The sequence below is a fragment of the Fistularia commersonii genome, chromosome 12 (assembly GCF_037954325.1).
Source record: "Fistularia commersonii isolate RoL2024-O1a breed Wild chromosome 12, RoL_Fcom_v1.0, whole genome shotgun sequence".
In the NCBI taxonomy this organism is placed as follows: domain Eukaryota; kingdom Metazoa; phylum Chordata; class Actinopteri; order Syngnathiformes; family Fistulariidae; genus Fistularia; species Fistularia commersonii.
The window spans coordinates 9169155-9190052 of NC_141295.1; the positions used below are offsets into that span (position 1 = coordinate 9169155).

General features: G+C 42.8%; 1 protein-coding gene across 1 annotated transcript in view; it reads right to left on the bottom strand.

Moving 5' to 3' along the window:
- Positions 1-4818, bottom strand: part of klf3 (Kruppel like factor 3 (basic)) — a 15308-nt gene extending 10490 nt beyond the window's left edge. Inside the window, exon 1 of the mRNA XM_086156884.1 lies at positions 4657-4818. The gene's annotated coding sequence lies outside the window, so the exon portion shown is untranslated. The remainder of the gene's footprint in view (positions 1-4656) is intronic.
- Between the last annotated feature and the right edge of the window lie 16080 nt (positions 4819-20898).

Sequence of the window (20898 nt, forward strand, 5' to 3'; positions counted from 1 at the left end):
TGGCGCATTGGCCCAATAAAGCTGTGATAATGTTAATAATTGTTCAGTGTACCCTCTATAAACATTACTGCAATGATGCCATGTCTGGGTCAAAGTTCTTGAGTCAGAATTAAAACAAATAAATGGTTTGTCAATAGAATCTTTTTTTTGGGCTCAGTGAAGAAAAAGTCATTTTTTTCTCTGTTCTTTGAGGATTAACTATAGATTAGGGGATGTGTACTCTTTCAGTACCTTATGCATAGTTTGTTAAAATATATATTTAGGATTTTTAGAAAACAGATTTAATCATTTTTCTATTTTACTTTATTTTTTCATATAACTTCATGTAAAACATCCATTGTCATATGTATTTATACAAATAAAAATATTTTCACATTGGCTCATTTTAATTTTGATTTGATATTGACATCCCCCAAAGTAAGAACACAAAACTATATTTATCGTTATAATAAAAGATTGCAACATGTCAATAAATGATACTTATTTTCTGTGCAATTCCAGATGATAACAGGAAATGGATTTAATGAATAATTAATAATTAAACAACCAATAAATCATTTATAGCCATGATTTTAATCGTGAACACTTACAGGACTGTCTCAGGAAATTAGAATATTGTGATAGATTTCTTTATCTTTTGTAATGCAATTAAAAAAACAAAACTTACTTTTTCATGATATTCTAATATTTTAAGATAGGATTTTTGAGTTTTCTTAAGATGTAAGCTATAATCAGCAATATTAAAATAATAAAAGCATGCAATATATCAGTTGATTTGTAATGAATCCAGAATGTATGACATTTTTGTTTTTGTAATTGCATTATAAAAGATAAAGAACTTTATCACAATATTCAAATTTTCTGAGACAGTCCTGTATGTCGGAGGAAACATTCTACGGTAACACTTCTTATGTTTAGAAATATTTTAGATACGTGTAAATTGTAAAAAAAAAAGATGAATAACATTAATAGAATGTAGATGCGATTTATTTCACTTGTTTTAACGGCAGAGTGACAATCAGATAAAGCGTTATCAATTCCCCATTTGACATTTAATAAACCTTAATGACGCCGTTGTTAATGGAGTGATAAATTAACCAACGCCGATCTGGCGAGGGGGGGGGGGGAGGGGACCCCCCCATGAAAGAAGAGGAGTGAAGGACCCGATGTGAGCTGCTCCTATTTGGTCAATAAATAGCCAAACCTCAGTTGTTGAGGTTTCTCCCGGGTCGCTCTGTATGTGGGTGTGTGTTTGTGCGTGTCAAGTGTGGTCTGCAAATATTGTCCCTCTAGGTCAGTAGAGCTACTGTGTACTCAACCCCAACCCACTCAGCAAACACTTCCTTACACCCCAACACCAACCCGTCCGCCCCTGTCCGCCCCCCCCGGGCTCAGCCTTCACATCTTCTCCTACACCTCTCTCTGTTTATCTGCACCACACACTCTTTCTGTCTCTCTCTCACTGAGAACGACATTCAAACAACGTGACTGAGGGGGAAAATATTGTGGCTTGGAGTCAACCGACACAACCGCACAAACACACGTGCATTGGTACACACGCCGCACACACACACGCACCAGCGTGCGTGCACAACCATAACCGCCCGCAAAGTTTCTGCTAGCTCAACAGAACACACACACTAAATCACTAAAGGAATAAAGTATTAAAGACATACTCATTTGCACACACACACACACACACACACACACACACACACACATACACACGAATGCTAAAACGCTGGAGATGATGAGATCACCAGAGAGACCCGAAACCTCCAGACGACAATTTCATCCAAGAACACGCCGCAACAGACACACACACACTAACACACACACACACATATACACACACACACACACACACATTTACACCACAGTCTTCATCTCCCTGCCTCTTGCTATCATCCCGGCCCTTTTTCTTCACCACCTCCTTTCAAGCCCTGCTTGGCTAAACTCTGACCTCCCCCCTACCGTTGTTTCAGACGGAAGATGAGACCATAAACTCTCCCACCTCACACACACACACACACACACACACACACACATGCACACACACACGCACACAGTCTGTGAATCAAAACATTGTTTTGTTTTGCACATCCTGGAGAAAATGCTACGTCTTGAATTAGGACCCTATAGCTCATCAAGACAGCAAGTATAATACCCTGCCGTGTGGCTTTTCTTTTTCCCGCGCTTGCCTTCGACATCCCCCCCCCCCCCAAAAAAAAAAAAAAAACCTCCTCCCATTGCCCCCGACTCATCTGAGCTCATTCACAAGAGTTCCCTAAAAAACATCAACCCCCTTACCTCACTTCCTGGTCCTGACTTCTCTAATAACCTCTCTGGGTTTCAGTCATCTCCCGTTAAGGCCCATCCCTGGTCTATTCCCTCATCTGAGCTGCCTGGGCCTCTGTTCTCATCCTCTTCATCACACACACACACACACACACACAAACACACACACAGTCAAACATAAGTTAACAACTGTTCTCCGGTACACTTTTGGGGCTGAAGGCCTCACGGGAAGCCAGGAGGGGGGCCGTCAGCAGGGCAGAGGAAACAGGATCCATCATCACACGCACACACACACACACACACACACACACACGCACACACACACGCACGTACACATGCGCATGTTTAAAGACGCTACGGGGGTTGACATGAGACGCTGACAAAGACACACACATGTGCAAGCATCTCTCGCTGTACTTGTCAAAGACGCAAAGTATTGAGGCTTTCCAGACAACTGAGAACGGAGGGAAGGGGAAAGCAAGCAGGGCTGCCTGGTGAGGTGGGAGGGAGGGGGAGGAGGAGGTTGAGGGGAGCGGAAGCCTGAGTTCAGTCTGACTGTTATTATTTCCACACTGCTTGATGGGTCGGGGGGTGTAAAGAAGAGAAGGAGTGGGAGAGTGGATCCAAATGGGGGGGTTAGGAAGGGGGTGGGGTCCTGCTGCTGCTGCAGGGGGCCTGTGGTTTCCTGTCTCACCCCCCCCGCCCCCCAAACCCGACCCCAAAGAATGAGGGAAGAGAGGGGAATGGAAGGAGAGAGAGAGAGAGGGCAAAGAAAACAGACGCGCAAACCAAACTATGTTAAAATGGAAGTGGAAAGATCGAGGCAGAGACAGAAATGGGGAAGAAAACCGAGCGGGTTTCAACCAAAATATGACAAAACCTCCGTGAACCTCAAACATGGGGAGGGGTGGTGGGGTATTTGGGGGTGGGGGTAAAAAAAAAAAAAAAAAAAAAAAAGTGCTAAACACTCACAGTGGCTCAATCCAGCGGTTAGGACGTTGTAACAAACACACTGAGGATGCGTGCATTGGGTTGTGTAACAAGTCGCAGCTTTTTAAGTTTACGGCCGCCAGTCTCTTCCTCTCACTTCTAATGGAGAATAACAGACTGTTCTGGATCCGGGGAGTTTAATGTTTAGCTCTGAGGTTCCTAAGGACATGCCCTTTGAGCAGTGTGTATGTATGTGTGTGTGTGTGTGTGTGTGTGTGTGTGTGAGTACACACTCTTGCGCATTTTGTTCCACCAGATAACATCAGCATGTTGATTCAGGAAAAGAGGCGTAGGCGTGGGTGGAGTACCGGTAGGGTGTGTGTTCATGTGTGTGTGTGTATGTTTGCACCACCCTGACTTACAAATTCATATGCATCTATTTTTTTATTCACTTTTTCTTCTTAATTTTTTTTTTTTTTAAGAAGACAAAAAAAATAGTAAAACAAAAGAGCCAGAGAGAGGTCGCCCCTTCTTCCATCCGTCCACCCTCTCTCCTCCCCTACTCTCTCCCTCCTTCTCTCCCACCCGAGGCTCTAAACAGGATAAGGGCTTCATATGCCAAGTGGAATGTGTGACGCAAAGCCTCAGCCTTGAAACAAAGCACAGGAAACGGGGAGAGACAGAGACAGAGGAACCCGGGGAGGGAGCGAGGAGATGTGTATTGTGGAGGGATGTGGGGTGAAGTGAGTGAAGAGGCTCAGGTGAAGTGAGACTGTCTCGCTGACAAACACACACACACACACACACACACACACACACACCTGTCACTTCACACATCAGCAGGAGCTCCGAGGGTCCTCTCACACCTTCACATCCATCCTCGCAGATGAGGAGACGCTGATTCGACCCCCAGGAAACAACACAGTGAAGACATTTAACCCACCCGACCCCTTCTTTTCCCACATCAATAAATAAACTGTGAGAGTATTTTCAACACACACACATCTCAATCTCATAAATAATGTCAATAAATTCAGTTTCTGATCAAACACACACCCAGAGAAAAAGATCAGGGCCTTACATCAATCCAATTTTGACCCCTTTCAGAAGCAAAAAAAAAAACACAGCAAAGAGTGTGAGCTCTGCTATAAATAGCAGCCTTCCCTCTAAAGGCTTCCATCACTGAGAAGATCGGATTTTCTCGCAAACACGAACTCACAACAGGATCGAGAGAAAAAAAACACGCGATTCTTACAGACATTGAGTCACACACACTCACACACACACACGCACACACACAAATCTGATCAAGCTGGATCTCCTTATGTGATAGTTGGGTTTTTTTCTTTTTCAGGCACACTTGCGCTCCAGCGCCTCCAGGAGGCACCGGGAGACAGACAGACCCGAGAGCCGCGCGTTTGAACCTACTTTCCGGCGAGAGCGCACGGTCTGATCCCGGCGGTCGGTCCTCTGCTTTGCGCGGCTGCTCCCCGTTAAAGTCCGCCGAAGAGGCGACGACCGGCGGTGTCCCTGACGCACGGCGCGGAAAACTTTACGCGCCTGTGATCCGTGGCTCAACTAAACTCCCCAAAGTTACGAAACTCCCACTGTGTTTGTGTACGTGCGCGTGCGTGCGTGCGTGTGTGTACGCGCGTGTGTGTGTGTGTCCGTCTCCGGTTTTGTAGTTAAGAAACTGCTTCTGTCACATGAGCCGCAGTCTGCCTTCTCGATGGGGTCGAGCGGCTGGGCGGGACCAGGGCGGGGTGGTCCGGGGTGTGTGCGTTTGCATGCGTGCATGTGCATGATTGCGTGTGTATGCGTGTGTGTGCGTGTGAGTGAATGTGTTTGTGATGCAATTTTTTTGGTTTTGCGGAACAATTCTCACCGAAACGGTTCACTGACGTTCGTTATAATTGTCAAAATAAAGTGTCGGTTCTCAACGCACCTCCTGGTATTATTATTATTATTATTATTATCATTATTATTATTATTATTATTATTATTATTATTATTATTATTATTAAATAAAAAAAAGTATTACTAAGGTTTCCGTTACTCTTATAATTGTTTTTCCCCCTTTTGACAGTTTTTTTTTTATTTCCTAGCTTACTCCATACTTTTTTCATTTTACTAATATCGAGCTCTAATATCATGTATCTATTTTTTTATTCTTTCATTATTATTATTGTTTTGAATTCATCAATCAAATCATGAGTCAACAAGGACTTCCTCGCAGTTTTGATGACAATCAACTGAATTTTTGGAGAAAAAGATTATTTGAAAATATAGAGGGAAAGAAGCTGAGATTGTTTTTAGATTACTATAAATATAATTGTAAAGTGCCAACAGAATAAAATACAGACAAAAAATCAATTTGAGGAGAAAAATTCAGAAAGAAAAAGGGGGAAATAGCACATAACGTTATTTTATAGGACAATTTTCTCGAGTTTTGCTTTGAACAAAGCAATGATATGAGATGTTGAGGAAACAAAAAAAAGTATAAGTTATCATGAAAAGTCTTCTAATACTTTTCATGACAACACAATTTATTCAATATACCTCGATCGATTCCCTGAGCGTTCCAGTTTATCGATATAAACACCACACAGGCAGATCATTTACATATAATCAAATATTTAGCTTCCAAACTGTGTATGAGAGGTGTGTGTGACTGTGTGAATTGTGACTGTGTTGATCTTTGTACATCACAGAGTTCTTGTTCACGAGTGTGTTTGTTCTCAATGCAACAAAACAATCACTTGTTTGTTTATCTGTCAAAGAAATCTAAGTGAAAGTCAGAAATACATTGTGAGGAGGGATTGTATTGGGATTTTCTCTCCTGAAAGTTATCGAGTACAACTATTGAGAAGCATGTGTCCTCGACCTATAAACCAGTCAAGGATTGATCATTTGTAGCGGATTTCAGATCAGGTGTCACATTTTTACAAAATGAATTAAATTAGAATTATAATGATACAGTGCAAGTATGTGCAAGTTCAAATACAGCGTGACAAATATTAGGATGAGTTGAAACAGAATTACTTTTCTTTTGCAGTTGGCATGAGACTACAGGAAATTAATACCAATTTAATGTTTTTTTTTTCTGGGATGACAGAATAACATTTGTGTGCATGTATGTATCTGTGTGTGTGTGTGTGAGTATGTGTGTGTGCGTGCGTGTGTGTGTGTGTGTGTGCGTGTGTGTGTGTATTTCTGCTGGAGAAGGGTGGGGTTTTCCCACAGCTCTTAAGAGGAAGGGACGATTATACGCAGTTGGTGATTGTATAATCTTAACGTGCATCATATCTGTCTTGCAGTATTTCTATGTTAAGGGTGTCTTTCCAAAAAATACCTCCATCCATTTTCAAGTGAACATTTGATTTATCACCCCGTATTTCAGGTGAAAGGCAAATACTTTCCAATTTAAGATGCATTAATCGATACAGCACATTAAATGACTGTTACTGTTATGATTGAGCCAAGCAGCATCACCTATTATTATTATTAATTATTTGCATCCATTGCCTGAATTCAGAGGCTGCAACATGCAACATATTTGCAATCTCCTGCTGCACATTTCTATGTAGTCATGAATGATTCCTTCTTTATTTTGAGCCTCATCACGACCCTCACCTGTGTCCCCTAATCAGAAAAATCCTGAATATCCATATTCACGACACAGAAACTTGCTGTGTAACAGAGGCATGTCCTTACAGTATTAGTTATACACAATTGCTGTATAGGTGGATTTACTTAGTGCGTGTGTGTGTGTGTGTGTGTGAATCAACTTCTGTTGACAACAGTCCGCGAAGGAATGACAACTGTTGTTTCATAGGGAGCTTCAGTGTTTGAATAGGAGAGCCTTTTAAGTGCGAACATGCTGGCGCCACCACCGCCGCAGGGGCCTCTTCTCCAGGCCCTGTGTGCATGAGAAGTGGAGTGTGAGATATGCCGACGACTGTAGGCATGGGGCGAGACGTCAGCAGAGCGAGATGGTTGTGCAGGATATGCCACTGTTACTGTGTTTTGGTGTCAGAACTGACTCAGGGAGATGAAGACCTGACACAACAGTTCACTCTAAATGGACAGATAAAGATCTGGTGTGATAATGAATCTCACGTAGCTTATTTCTGATAGGCTAACCGTTTTTTTTTGTTTTTTTTTTTTTACTGTTTTTTAATTACCTATTTATTTTAATTTTGAAAAGATTCAAGCTGCAGCCAGTTTATATATGTTAGTATATATAGGTTAGTGTAGGCTCTGAACCAATGAGGATTCGGGGAGAGGCGAACGTGTCTCTATCAGCTGATCTGCTATCCAACTCTTAATACTCATCACATGTTCGCTGCAGGAATCAGCAGTCCCATCTTGACCGGGCAAATCAGGTCTCTCTCTCTTTCTAAGAGGTTCAGTGTCTTGCTTAACAACACTTTGACACACTAAGAGCAGCCAGGAATCGAACCGGGAATGTCTAGCTCCAAGTATGGCATATATTTATATATAAATATATATACATATACATACATACTGTATATGTGAGTGCCAAAGTATAATGATTCAGTCAAATATTTTTTTAAAGCTATTGACTTATAATGATAATGATAATAATAATAATAATGATGATAATAATAATAATAACAATGATAATAATAATTACACACATATATATACATATATACACACATGCAAACAGACATACACATATATATATATATGTGCATTTATATTTCCAGTATATATTTATTATTTTGTATATTTATTTTTATTTTTTTATTTTTTTATTTAATGATTTACAAAGAGAAATCGCATTTTACTTTTGGTATTTTCATTCTCCTTACATGCTCAAAATGGAGTCAGCAGAAGAATACAATTATGCCACATTAAAATGACTACATTTCCTTAATTCACTATCTACATTTGTGTACAGCGCCGAAACAACATCCAGTCACCACATTGTGCACAAAAGATGCAAACTATAAATATATGTGTGTATGAATTCATGCAAGCCAAATGCAAACCTTTGTGAGAATGAAACTGTTTTGCAAACGCAAAACTTTTTTTTCTGTTTGATTGTGCACTTTAGTACTGAAAAAGGGAAAAATGAGAGCGAGAGAGCGAGAGCTGACAGGTGCAACCAATGACTCCTTTTCCTACTGACCAGATATATTTATATACTTTAAATATGTACCTGTGATTGACTGGTCCAGGGTGAAAGCCGCCTCTTGCCCACTCACAGCTGGGACAGGCTGCAGCACCAGTGCCGGGTATGCTGTGTAGATAATGAATAAATAAATTAATTTCTAGTTCTATTTTTTTTCTATTCTAAATTCAAATGAAAGGATGAGTTTTGCTAGTACCTCTCACACACAAAAGACAATAAAACAAAGTATGATAGGAAGTCTTCTAAAAAAAAAAGAAAAAAAAAAAAAAAACTGCTGAAAGAAATCAGAAATGTTTGAAAAATTAAAATTTGAGTTCCTCCTTTCTTTTGGCAGCATTTGATCCCAGTCTGGATTAAAATAATGCTGTATCAGACTCCAGACTCCAGTCTGGGAATGGGATGTAAAATGCTGGTGGGATACAATAAGCTATTGAAGATAAAGTAAGATAAGCTACTGGCGGCATCGTGGTTCCTGGTTGAATTCTGCCTCTCTGTGCGGAGTTGCATGTTCTCTTCATGCTGCTTTGGGTTCTTCTAGATTCTCCACTTTCCGTTCACAGTCTTAAAATTTAGAAGGTTCATAGGACACCCGAAATTGCCCAGAGGTGGGAATGAGTGAGTAAATGGTTGTTTGTCTCTGTGTGTGGCCCTGTGATCATCTGGTGACGGGTCCAGGTTAGACCCTGCCTCTCACTTTATGGCAGCTGCTGAATTGGCTCCAGCAGCTCCATGAGTTCCAGGGAATGTGGGTATGCGTGGGGTTTGCGTGTCCCAGTGATCCTGGGAGCTATGTTTTCGGGAGCTTTATGACACTGGAAGGGTCACCCAAGGCCTTCACCCATGGGACTCATCTTGGCATGGACATAGGTTCCTCCTTCCCTGGCCCCACCACCCACAGGAAGGGCCAAGGGGGTTGGGTGCAGTGCGAGTCGCGTGGTAGCCGGAGCGGGGTGGCGGTCCGATCCTCAGCTACAGAAGCTGGCTCTTGGAACATGCAATGTCATCTCTCAGACTTGTGCTGGTGCGCAAGTCTGAGAGAGTCCGACTCGATAAAGTCGGACTCATCTCGACGCACAGTGTGGGGTCTGGAACCAGGCCTCTCAAGAGGGGCTGGACTCATTTTTATTCTGGAGTTGCTCCTGGTGAGAGGACCCTAGCAGTTGTGGGCATACTGATTGCCCCCTGTCTCGGTGCCTACGCTGGGGTTCACCCGGTGCATGAGAGGGTAGCCTCCCTCCGCTTTCAGCTGGGGGGACGACTTCTGACTGTTGTGTGTGGCTATGCACCCAACAATAGTTCATTTTACCCACCCCTTCTTAGGGTCCCTCGAGGGGCTGCTAAAGAGCGTGGGGACTCCCTCGTTCTACTGGGAGACTTCAACACTCACGTGGGCAACGTTAGTGCGACTTGGAAGGGCATAATTGGAAGGAACGGCCCCCCTGATCTTAACCCAAGCGCTGTTTTGTTATTGGACTTCTGTGCTCTTCAAGGATTGTTCTTAACAAACACCATGTTCAGGCATAAAGGTGTCCATACACCTTTGTCCATGGGGAAGGATGTCGGTCAGACCTGGCGGACCAAAACGTAATGTAAGGGTCTGCCAGGAATGTCAAGCAGAGGAGTCCCCTGTCAGAAGGAGTTTCAACTCCCACCTCCAGCAGAACTCCAACAAGAATGGGAGAATGTTTGTGCTTCCACTGTTAAGATGGGAGCTGTGGCTGTAAGGCGGTCAGTGCTTGTTGGGTCGGCAACCCTCGAACCCACTGGTGGACCCCAGCCGTGAGGGATGCGGTCAAACTGAAGGAGTCTGATCAGGCCTGTCTGGCCTTTGGGGCTCCAGAGGCAGCTGACAGGTACTGGCAGGCCAAATGGCATGCGGCTTTGGGGGTTGCCAAGCCAAAAACTTGGGCTTCGGAGGAGTTCAGGGAGACCATGGAGAACGACTTCAAGTCAGCGTCAAGGTGATTCTGGTCCACCATCAGGCAGCTCACGAGGGGGAAGAACTGCTCTGTCAACATTGTGTACAGTGGGAGCTGGGCGCTGCTGACTCCAACTCAGACGTTGTAGATCAGTGGCAGGAATACTTCAGAGACCTCCTCAACCCTGTTGAAACACCGTCCAATGAGGAAACAGAGCTGAGGGACTCTGGGGCAGAAGCATCTCTTTCCAGGGCTAAAGTTACTGAAGCAGTCCAAAAGCACTAGCAGGGCGCTGAAGGTTGATGAGATCTGTCCTGGGTTCCTTAAGGCTCTGGATGCTGTAGGGCTGTCCTGGCTGAAACGCCTCTGCCGCATTGCGTGGATGTCGGGGACAGTGCCATTGGACTGGTTGACTGGGGTGGTGATCCCCCTTTTTAAAAAAGGGGATAGGAGGGTATGCTCCAACTACATGGGGATCACACTCCTCAGCCTCCCTTGTAAGGTCTATTCATTGGTGCTGGAAAAGAGGGTCTGCCGGGTCGTTGAACCTGGGATCCAGGAGGAGCAATGCGGTTTTCATCCGGGTCATGGAACAGTGGACCAGATCTGTACCCTCGGCAGGGTCCTTGAGGGGGCAGGGGAGCCCGGCCATCAGGCACTCGGCATTAAGTCCAGCCCCTGGGCCTTGCTCCGGGGCCAGGGGCTGCCCAAGGGAAAACTGGGTCCAAAATCTTTAGTCCTCATGGGTGGTCTCCTTAGACCATTTTTGTCTGGTCCCTCACCTGGTACCCGTTTTCCTTGAGTGATCCTTCCAGAGGCACAAAGCGCCCTTCAACATAGCTCCCAGGATCACTGGGAAGCACAAACACTTCCACCATGGTAAGGTGACAGTACAAAGAGGGGCACAGATCCATCATCTAGCCTTTTTCCATTAGAAAATTCAAATTTGAATCAACCCTAACTCTTTTATTAAAATTTGTGGCCTGTTATGAGACACTTTGGCTTAGAAGATCTGGGTTGATCTTGGGGGGCTGACGTGGTTATGCTGTCCTAGGCTTAACCTGAGGGTTATCACATGATTCACTTCACTCAACACTCCCATTCTTCTTAATCATTTCTGCACATACAGTAAGTCCCTGCATCGATGCACAGTACAGTCGTAACCTCATGTCTCTTCTTGCATCCTTTGGGTTTCTTATTTGGCAGCGTCTCAGGAGGCATGGCTTGATCTACTGCAGTGGTTCTGCCAGGCACCTGCCATTATTTCTTTTATGAATATTTGAGCTATTATTATTTCATCACGTCATGTAACTGTCAGCGCTATTGATATAAGTAGTAACAGGTCATTTGTGCCTGTCTCTCACAACTCTCATACCCACCATCTCTGTCTTGCTTCTATCTCTCTGTCCTTCTATCTCTCGTTCTCTTCCTATCCCGACTGGTCGAGGCAAAAGCCGCCTCATTGATCTGTCCAAGACTTTTGCACCGGTAAAAGGCAGTTTTTCCTCACTGCTGTCACCCTGTACTTGCTGATGTAAGAGTATGATCCAGGCCTCCGCTACATGGAAAGTGACAAATTTGTGATTTGGAACCATATGAATAAATTCTGACTTGACTTCCCACACTAATGGCTATTAAAACCTACATTTCTCCTAAGTCTTAGGTTTTGATTATTTTTTTTATATCTTATTATCCAGTTTGCTTAGTTGACCGATGTTATGACCAACACTGGTTCATAGGATACCTTGTTACATCCCTCGTGAAAGATTTGATTTTTTCACACAGGCATACCGAGAGGGTGATGGAGCAGCAGCCGCTCAACCTCCCGCCCCCGGGGGTGAGTTGCCGCCCTTCATCAGTATCACACACCCCGCATACTTCAAATACACCGTGTTTGCACAGAATTACATCTTCCAGATGTTTTTTCCTGTTTGAAGGTTGTTTGTGGACATAAAAATCCCCTTTACCACCTTCGATCTCACCACTTCAAAACACAGGTTGACATCACGCAGCAGCTGAAAACATGCTTTCTTTAATTTGTTTTTATTCTTGACCACAGAGAAGAGTCAGATAATGTCGGAAAATGATTTTTTACCTAAAGACCTTGAGTTCCACAAACTTTTTTTCTTCACATTGTTTGGAGTGATTGTCTGCATTGTCATTTATTTCTGTCAGATTGTGCTTCCCCAGAAGTCTGTTTAGAATATTAATGGGGTATTGATGGGGTCCAGGGTTTCTGTCCTGTTTTTTCTCATCATTGTGGAAAAGTGCTCACTCGTGGGGGGAACGTTGGGTTCCTGCATCAATTTAAAGAGTGCACTTGATGATTAGGCCCTAACAAAATAAACATGACCTCTCAATGTTTAACCCTCATATTATGTTAAGGGTCAATTTGACCCATTTCACCCATTGACCCAATGAGTGAAATTGACCCTTAACATAATATGAGGGTTAATTCTTCTTCTTCTTTCGGCTTTTCCCGTTAGGGGTCGCCACACAGCGAGTCAACTTTCTCCATCTAACCCTATTCTCTGTATCTTCCTCTCTCACACCAGCTACTTTCATATCCTCTCTCACTACGTCCATAAATCTTCTCTTTGGTCTTCCTCGAGACCTCTTGCCTGGCAGCTCCAATTCCAGCATCCGTCTACCAATATATTCACTATCTCTTCTCTGTACATGACCGAACCATCTCAGTCTGGCTTCTCTGACCTTCTCTCCAAAACATCGAACATGTGCCGTCCCTCTGATAGATTCATTCCTGATCCTATCCATCCTGGTCACTCCCAAAGAGAACCTCAACATCTTCATCTCTGCAACCTCTAGTTCTGCCTGCTGTCTTTTGGTCATTGTAACAGTTTCTAGTCCATACATCATCGCTGGTCTCACCACTGTCTTGTACACCTTTCCTTTTATTCTGGCCGATAGTCTTCTATCACATAGTACCCCTGACACTTTTCTCCACCCATTCCAACCTGCTTGGACCCGTCTCTTCACCTCTTTTCCGCACTCTCCGTTGCTCTGGACTGTTGACCCTAAGTACCTGAAATCCTCCAGCTTCTTGATCTCCATTCCCTGTAGCCTCACCGCTCCACCCGAGTTCCTCTCATTCACACACATATATTCTGTCTTGCTGCGACTAACTTTCATTCCTCTCCTTTCCAGAGCATACCTCCACCTCTCTAGATTTTCCTCTACCTGTTGTCTGCTCTCACTACAGATCACAATGTCATCCGCAAACATCATGGTCCATGGGGATTCCTGTCTAACCTCATCTGTCAGCCTATCCATCACCATTGCGAACAAGAAGGGGCTCAGTGCTGATCCCTGATGGAGTCCCACCTCCACCTTGAACTTCTCTGTTACCCCTACAGCACACCGTACCAGTGTCTCACAGCTAGCATACATGTCCTGCACCAGTCCAACATACTTCTCTGCCACTCCAGACTTCCTCATACAATACCAGAGCTCCTCTCTTGGCACCCTGTCATATGCTTTTTCTAGGTCTACAAAAACGCAGTGCAACTCCCTCTGGCCTTCTCTGTACTTTTCTATTAGCATTCTCAACGCAAATACTGCATCTGTAGTACTCTTCCTAGGTATGAAGCCATACTGCTGTTCACAAATGCTGACTTCTGCTCTCAGTCTAGTTTCCACTACTCTTTCCCATAACTTCATTGTATGGCTCATCAACTTTATCCCTCTGTAGTTGCCACAATTCTGCACATCCCCTTTATTCTTAAAAATAGGCACCATCACACTTTGTCTCCATTCTTCAGGCATCTTCTCACTCTCTAAGATCCTGTTGAATAATCTAGTCAGAAAATCTACCGCTGCCTCTCCTAGACACTTCCACACCTCCACAGGTATATCATCAGGACCAACTGCTTTTCCACTCTTCATCCTCTTCAATGCCTTCCTCACTTCACTTTTACTAATTTTTGCTACTTTGTGGTCTACAATAGTCACCTCTTCTACCCTTGCCTCTCTTTCATTTTCCACATTCATCAGTTCTTCAAAGTACTCTTTCCATCTTCCCATCACTCTTCTAGCATCTGTCAATACATTTCCCTCTCTGTCCTTTATCACCCGGACCTGTTGTACATCCTTTGCATCTTTATCTCTCTGTTTCGCCAACCTGTATAGATCATTCTCACCCTCCTTACTATCCAACCGAGCATACAAGTCATCATAAGCCCTTTGTTTTGCCTTTGCTACCTCTATCTTTACCTTTCGCCGCACCTCCCTGAACTCCTGTCTGTTCTCTTCAGTCCTCTCAGTATCCCACTTCTTCTTCGCTAACCGCTTTCTCTGTATACACTCCTGCACTTCCTCATTCCACCACCAAGTCTCCTTATCTACTTTCCTTCCAGATGACACACCAAGTACTCTTTTACCTGTCTCCCTGATAACACTAGCTGTAGTTGTCCAATCATCTGGAAGCTCACCCTGACCACCCAGACCCTTTCTCAACTCCTCCCTGAAAACCATGCAACACTCCTCCCTTTTCAGCTTCCACCATTTTGTCCTCTGCTCTGCCTTTGTCCTCTTCATCTTCCTTGTCACCAGAGTCATCCTACAAACCACCATCCTATGCTGTCTGGCTACACTCTCACCTACAACTACTTTGCAGTCACTAATCTCTTTCAGGTTACCTCGTCTATACAAGATGTAGTCTACCTGCGTGCTCCTACCTCCGCTCTTATAAGTTACCCTATGTTCCTGTTTTTTCTGGAAAAATGAGGGTTAATGTTATTGACATTCATGTTGAGTGGATCAAGATCCAGTAAAGTGTTTTTTTTTAAATATTTTTATCATGGATTATAATCCCTTTCCTTTCTTGATAAATTTGTGATTTTATGATTTGCTCTTCTCCAGCGAACCAGCTGTCATCGGCGAGAGTGTATAAAGGGTGTACACCCTGTACGCCAATGGTCACCAGTCAATCTAAGCGCCACATTTACTGACAGACAACCTGACAGGACAATTTTTCCCAATTTTCTTCCAATTAACCTGCGGCATATTTTTGGACTGTGGGAGGAAACCGGAGAACCCTGCGAGGAAACCCATGAACATGCAAATTCAACAAAGAGAGGTCCCCTTGTCGGAATCAAACCGGTGTCCTTCGTGCTGTGAGGCCAAAGTGCTAACCACACCGTTCTGCTTTTAGCTTAGCTTTTAGGCTAATCCCATCCAGGCTCACAGCACGAAGGACCCTGGTTTGATTCCGACAAGGGGACCTTTCTGTGTGGAGTTTGCATGTTCTCCCCCGTGTCTGCCTGGGTTTCCTCGCAGGGTTCATCGATTTCCTCCCACAGTCCAAAAACAGGTTAATTGGAAAAAATTGGGAAAACTGCCCCGAATGGTTGATTATCTATGTACAGTATTCTAAGTCCTGGCCTGATGACAGCTGGGAAAGGCTCCAGTGACCCTGAGTGCAGGAGAAGCGGAAGAAGATGGATGGATGGACTATTTTCAAAACTCTTATTTTCTAGTTTGAAAAATTGTCACTTCAGCCTGCACCTCACTCCTGCATTTGAGTCCGTCAAAGGGTTTTTCGGCAAGTAATGTTGGGCTTTGGATTGTTAACCCTCTTATTATGTTAAGGGTCAATTTGACCCATTTCACCCATTGACCCAACGGGTCAAATTGACCCTTAACATAATAAGAAGGTTAAGTATAAGGTGGTAATCTGAGCAGTTTTGGGTAAATCTTTGCCAATTCTTTGGCTTACAACATTATCAAACATGTATGACATTATCGCAAGTCTTTCAGTCTTTATGGTGATATAACACGATCAACAACCGACGGATGAGCTCTAACAAAACCAGAAAAAGAAAAAAAAAAACGCCAAACAATCACCAGATCTGTACAAGCGGCGGAGACAGTATTTGTTGACAGTATGAATGGGAACGCCGAAGGACGTCCCGATCAGTATGGACTGTTCAGAAATATGAGCAGATGGTGGAGCTTTGGGCATAACAACACAGCTTGTATGAAGTCGATTCCCCAACATATCACGACCAGGTGGAGAAGGAAAAGCGATGGAATGATATAGAACAAATACCCAGTGAAAACATAGCATGGTAAGAAAAAACTGCTGAAAGAATCTAGTTGTAGTCTTGAAAATTGTGGCCGTGTAAAATTCACAGTCTTTGAAAAATCTCAGTCTGAGACTAGGCTGAGACATAAAACTCCAAAAACTTGTCTTTAGACGTGAGATGATCATTTTCTCCAGTCTTCAGATGCATGGGTAGCTTAAGTCAGCAAACTAATCCTTGCTAAAATGGCCCACAAACAAATATGACTACAGAGCTTATTTGAAAAGGGTAAAAAAGCCAATAATGAGTCACCAGAAGAGTCTCTGAGTGAATTTAAAAGAAAATACAGGTAGCATTGTCACTTCTGACTTCAGACTACCGGTATTTCGGATCTTCGGTGACTAAATTGCACTCTTTGTAAGTCGCTTTGGATAAAAGCGTCTGCCAAATGACTAATGTGATGTAACGTAATGAATAAGAACTCCAGATAATGAATGAATGAATGTTCGACGACTTCAATAAATGATTCTGCTCATGGTTGTCATCAGCTCACGTGAGGTTATTTCATTTAGTTCTCATAATAATTCACAATTTTTTAAATTTCCTATATTCCTGATGAAACACACACACACACACACACACACACACACACACAGAAGCAAAAAAGCAGGTTTTTCATAGCCATGCGGACGCCCTCCTCTCGTCCTCAGCGTGACACAACCATCCAAAGATTTCTCTGCAGACTTTCTGGCTCCGCATCCCAACAGCAAAACACCTGCTCATGCTGAACAAAACAATGGCGTGTTTTCAGGCCTCGATATCAACTGGAGTCTCCGTGTCACCTCGGTTGCGGGTTGAGCCAAGATGGCAGAAAGATACAGGAAGATAACTTCTTTACGCAAGCGAAAACCCCCTGCAGGATGCTTGTGTCCGCAACAACCTGCTGCAGGATTATATGGGGTTACCAGCGTGACAAGTCATCTTTGGAAATTGAACTAAAAGCTACACATTCAGATAAACATTGAATTCTATATATACATTATTTCCCAAGTTGTTTTTTTATTGCACATATTTTGTTTGCGCATATTAAATTAGATCTCAGGCTTGCCAATCCCACACAGACGACTGGTGCACCGTCCCATTGCCCGCTTAAGGGGAAGTTTGCGGCATTGTTCATCTTGTCGTAATAATTACCCGTCTACCTGTCGCAACATGACATAAGAAATGAAGTTTCACCAAAAATGGCGGCAAAAATGTATTTTGTCACTGGAAGATAAATTGTGTGCGGTAATTCCTCCACGTCAAAGATGCCACGTTTTGGGCATCAAAAAAGCCACAGACACACCTTGTACCTTCTCAGCTTTCTTCATTGTTCCTTCTCAGTCGCGAGAGATAAGAGCAATCGCGGTTTGGCAGAAACACGAAAGGAATGCGCGAACGACCGTTTCAGTCCGGGAGACGCGCGAGGACAAAATGGGAAACCGTTAAGAAGTAGTTCAAAAACAGAAACACAGTGGAGTGCTCTTACTAAAGTCTACATTCGCATTAACGCACTCTGACTTTGCGGTGACATTTAAGATTTCTGTCGATGATTTTCAGCTTAATTACACAGTATAATTGCTCTTCTTCTGTCTGTCGTTGTACCTCGACCGGTCGAAGCAGAAGGCTGCCGACATCGAGTTCCAGGTTTTTGTCCGGTTGAGGGCGGGATGTATTTTCGCCGCTGTCGTGAGTGATTGCTCAAGGGGGGGATGTTGGGTTTCTGTCAATTTGTTCTCCAGACCTGCTCTGGATGGAGGACAAGTGTGTTGTAATTCGATGTCATAAAAAATAATAATCCAACTTGACTTAATCTGATCTGTTTTTTTTTTTTTTAATAATTTATCACGGTGTGACATGCATATTTGGCATAATTGCAAATGTAACATCCTGGAACAAAAGGTGTCAGCTAATTCATCTTTTTCTGTTTTTGTTGTTTTTTTTTTCCCCTCTCTCTCTCTCTCTCTCTTAGATCCAAGATTCTTCTGGGATCTAAATTTATATTATTCTGTCTGACTAATTGAATGAACTGATGAAGCCTTTTGGATGAGGGGTAAAAAAAATCTTCAAGTGACGATATTAAAATCCGGTTGTCAAGACATTAAGATTTTGACAAGAATTCACCATGACCTGGATGACTGAGAACCTCCAAAGACATAACAGAATGTAATTTGCTCCTCCGAGGACAACTGAGGTTCAGAGGTGTGAGATTCAAACGCCATCGTGCCGCTAAAAGCTGTGCCGTACACGAGTCCCATCAAACCCGACGATTCTACAGACTTCCTGTTGACGTTCGTCGCGACGAAGGAGCCAAAAACTTATCAAACTGCTGGCAATTTGAAGACAGTCACACACATCCCTATCTTGATGATATGATTTAACCCTCATATTATGTTAAGGGTCAATGTGACCCATTTCACCCATTGACCCAATGGGTCAAATCGACCCTTAACATAATATGAGGGTTAAACAAAACATTTCCAAAGTTAATAATTTGAAAGTAATTTCTCCGGCTTGACGTATTTTGTGAGTTACGTTACATAAAAAAAAAAAAAGCTCCAGGAATCCTATCTGGCTGGGTGTGTCTGATGCCACTCCCGCCGATCTGATAAGCAAGCTGTTTAAACAGCATGATTGTCACCCTTAAGCCAGATGCCGTCTGGCTTTCTTGGAACAAACAAGACTTCAAAAATGTTGATAACATGTACACACCGACCCACACCTGTTATCATCAGCTCCACCCCTGCTTATTACACTGAAACATCTGCTTTGCATACACCCGCGGTTTCTCACCCGCCACGTGTGGTGTCACGTAAAGACTGACAATAACAACAGAAATTCACAGTGCGCTACTCAAGAGCAACCTTGAGCGGACCTTCAGATGCGAGCAAAGAATAACAATTACAGTATTTTCAAAATATGCGGCTAAACTAGAAAAAATAAAATAAAAAAAAATCAAAAGCAGAATCAATAAAATCTGATTAATTCAAACATTCATCTTTTGTGGATTTGTATTCTTTTTTTGACACCATACTAGATTGTCGGTAACTTAACAAATCCCACCGGTATCACTTAAATCTAAGACCTTAAAACAGTTAAGACAATTTATATTTTCATTGTATTTCTTATTCTTCCTCCTTCCTACTATTATCTATTACTGTTATGTTTTTGCTTGAAACTCTGGCACAACAATTTCCTTCGGGATAAATAAAGTTGTTCTCATTCTCATTCTCTCAACTTGTCATCGAAGAAAAGTATTTATTTAAAAACACACACTGATACCACCACTATGCAATTCGGAATGTTAAAGAAATTACGAAATCTTGGCAAAGAAAATGGACAAATATATCACCCAAAGTATTTCGAAATCCCTATACATACAGATGTGTGTGTCACCGTACCCTCCAGACATTTGAGTTCCACGTGTCCGTACTTTTGATTGACTGTCAACCGCCAGTAATGACTAATGATGCACACACACACACACACACACACACATGGCATTGTACTCTGACAAATTATTCAGGGATGTTTCTTCCTGTTTCTCAACTTTTTTTCCTTTGAGAAAATTTGTAAGTGTGTGTCTGCGTGTGTGTGTGAGTGAGTGTGTGCGCATGCTTAAAATAGAGAAAGAGTGACACATTATAACTAATAGAATCATACAATAAAATATTATCTTATTATCATAATTTTCCTAACTTATCTAGATCAATGTCCTCTGGGTGATTTTTTTTTTTTTTAGTCACAGACCAACGTGAAATGCAAACAGATCTTCCTTAATGTTACTATTTTAAGCTGCATGTTTTTCTGATTTGGTCATTAAATGTCAGCTAAACATCCAAGATTGTGATTCACTGAGCTCGACGAGGAGAGATTTAAATCTTCTCCCGCAGATATTCAGCATTAGTTATTTGGTAACTGTGAAATAAAGGCTTAAATGTCTGTCACAGAGAAATTTTTGAATCCAGCTCCAGCTGCTAAAAGATAATGGCATAAAAAAACAACTTAATTAATCTTCCATCCCTTTGACACCCGAAGCAGTAGGTGTTAAATAAATGTTTATTTTATAGAAACAAATCAATTTCATAAGTTAAACCACAAATTAAGAGGAAGAGACAGCGCAGATGGTTATCTGCATGAACTATGTTGATCATTTAGTTATTGTGCATATATATGTCAATAAACAGAAGATTGGCCTTATATGCCATGTCTATTGCCATTAGTTGATCACGTCACGGTCGTTACTGAAAGGAAACACGGGAAGCTCCACAGTTGTACATGAGGTGAGGACTCAGGATGTGTACGCTTTACTTTGGACAGTCAACATTTTCCTCTTCCAGTGTGCGTTGCACAAGGTCGACCTTCTAATCCCTTCATCCAACTACAAACTTTGCAGGATTCTCTCAAAGCGTTCTTAAGAATTGAAAAGGTATGACTTGACAGCGACCTTGACCTTTTCCCCTTCCACACCTGCGTTTTTAGCCGAGAATCCAAGTGGACGTCTGTGCCA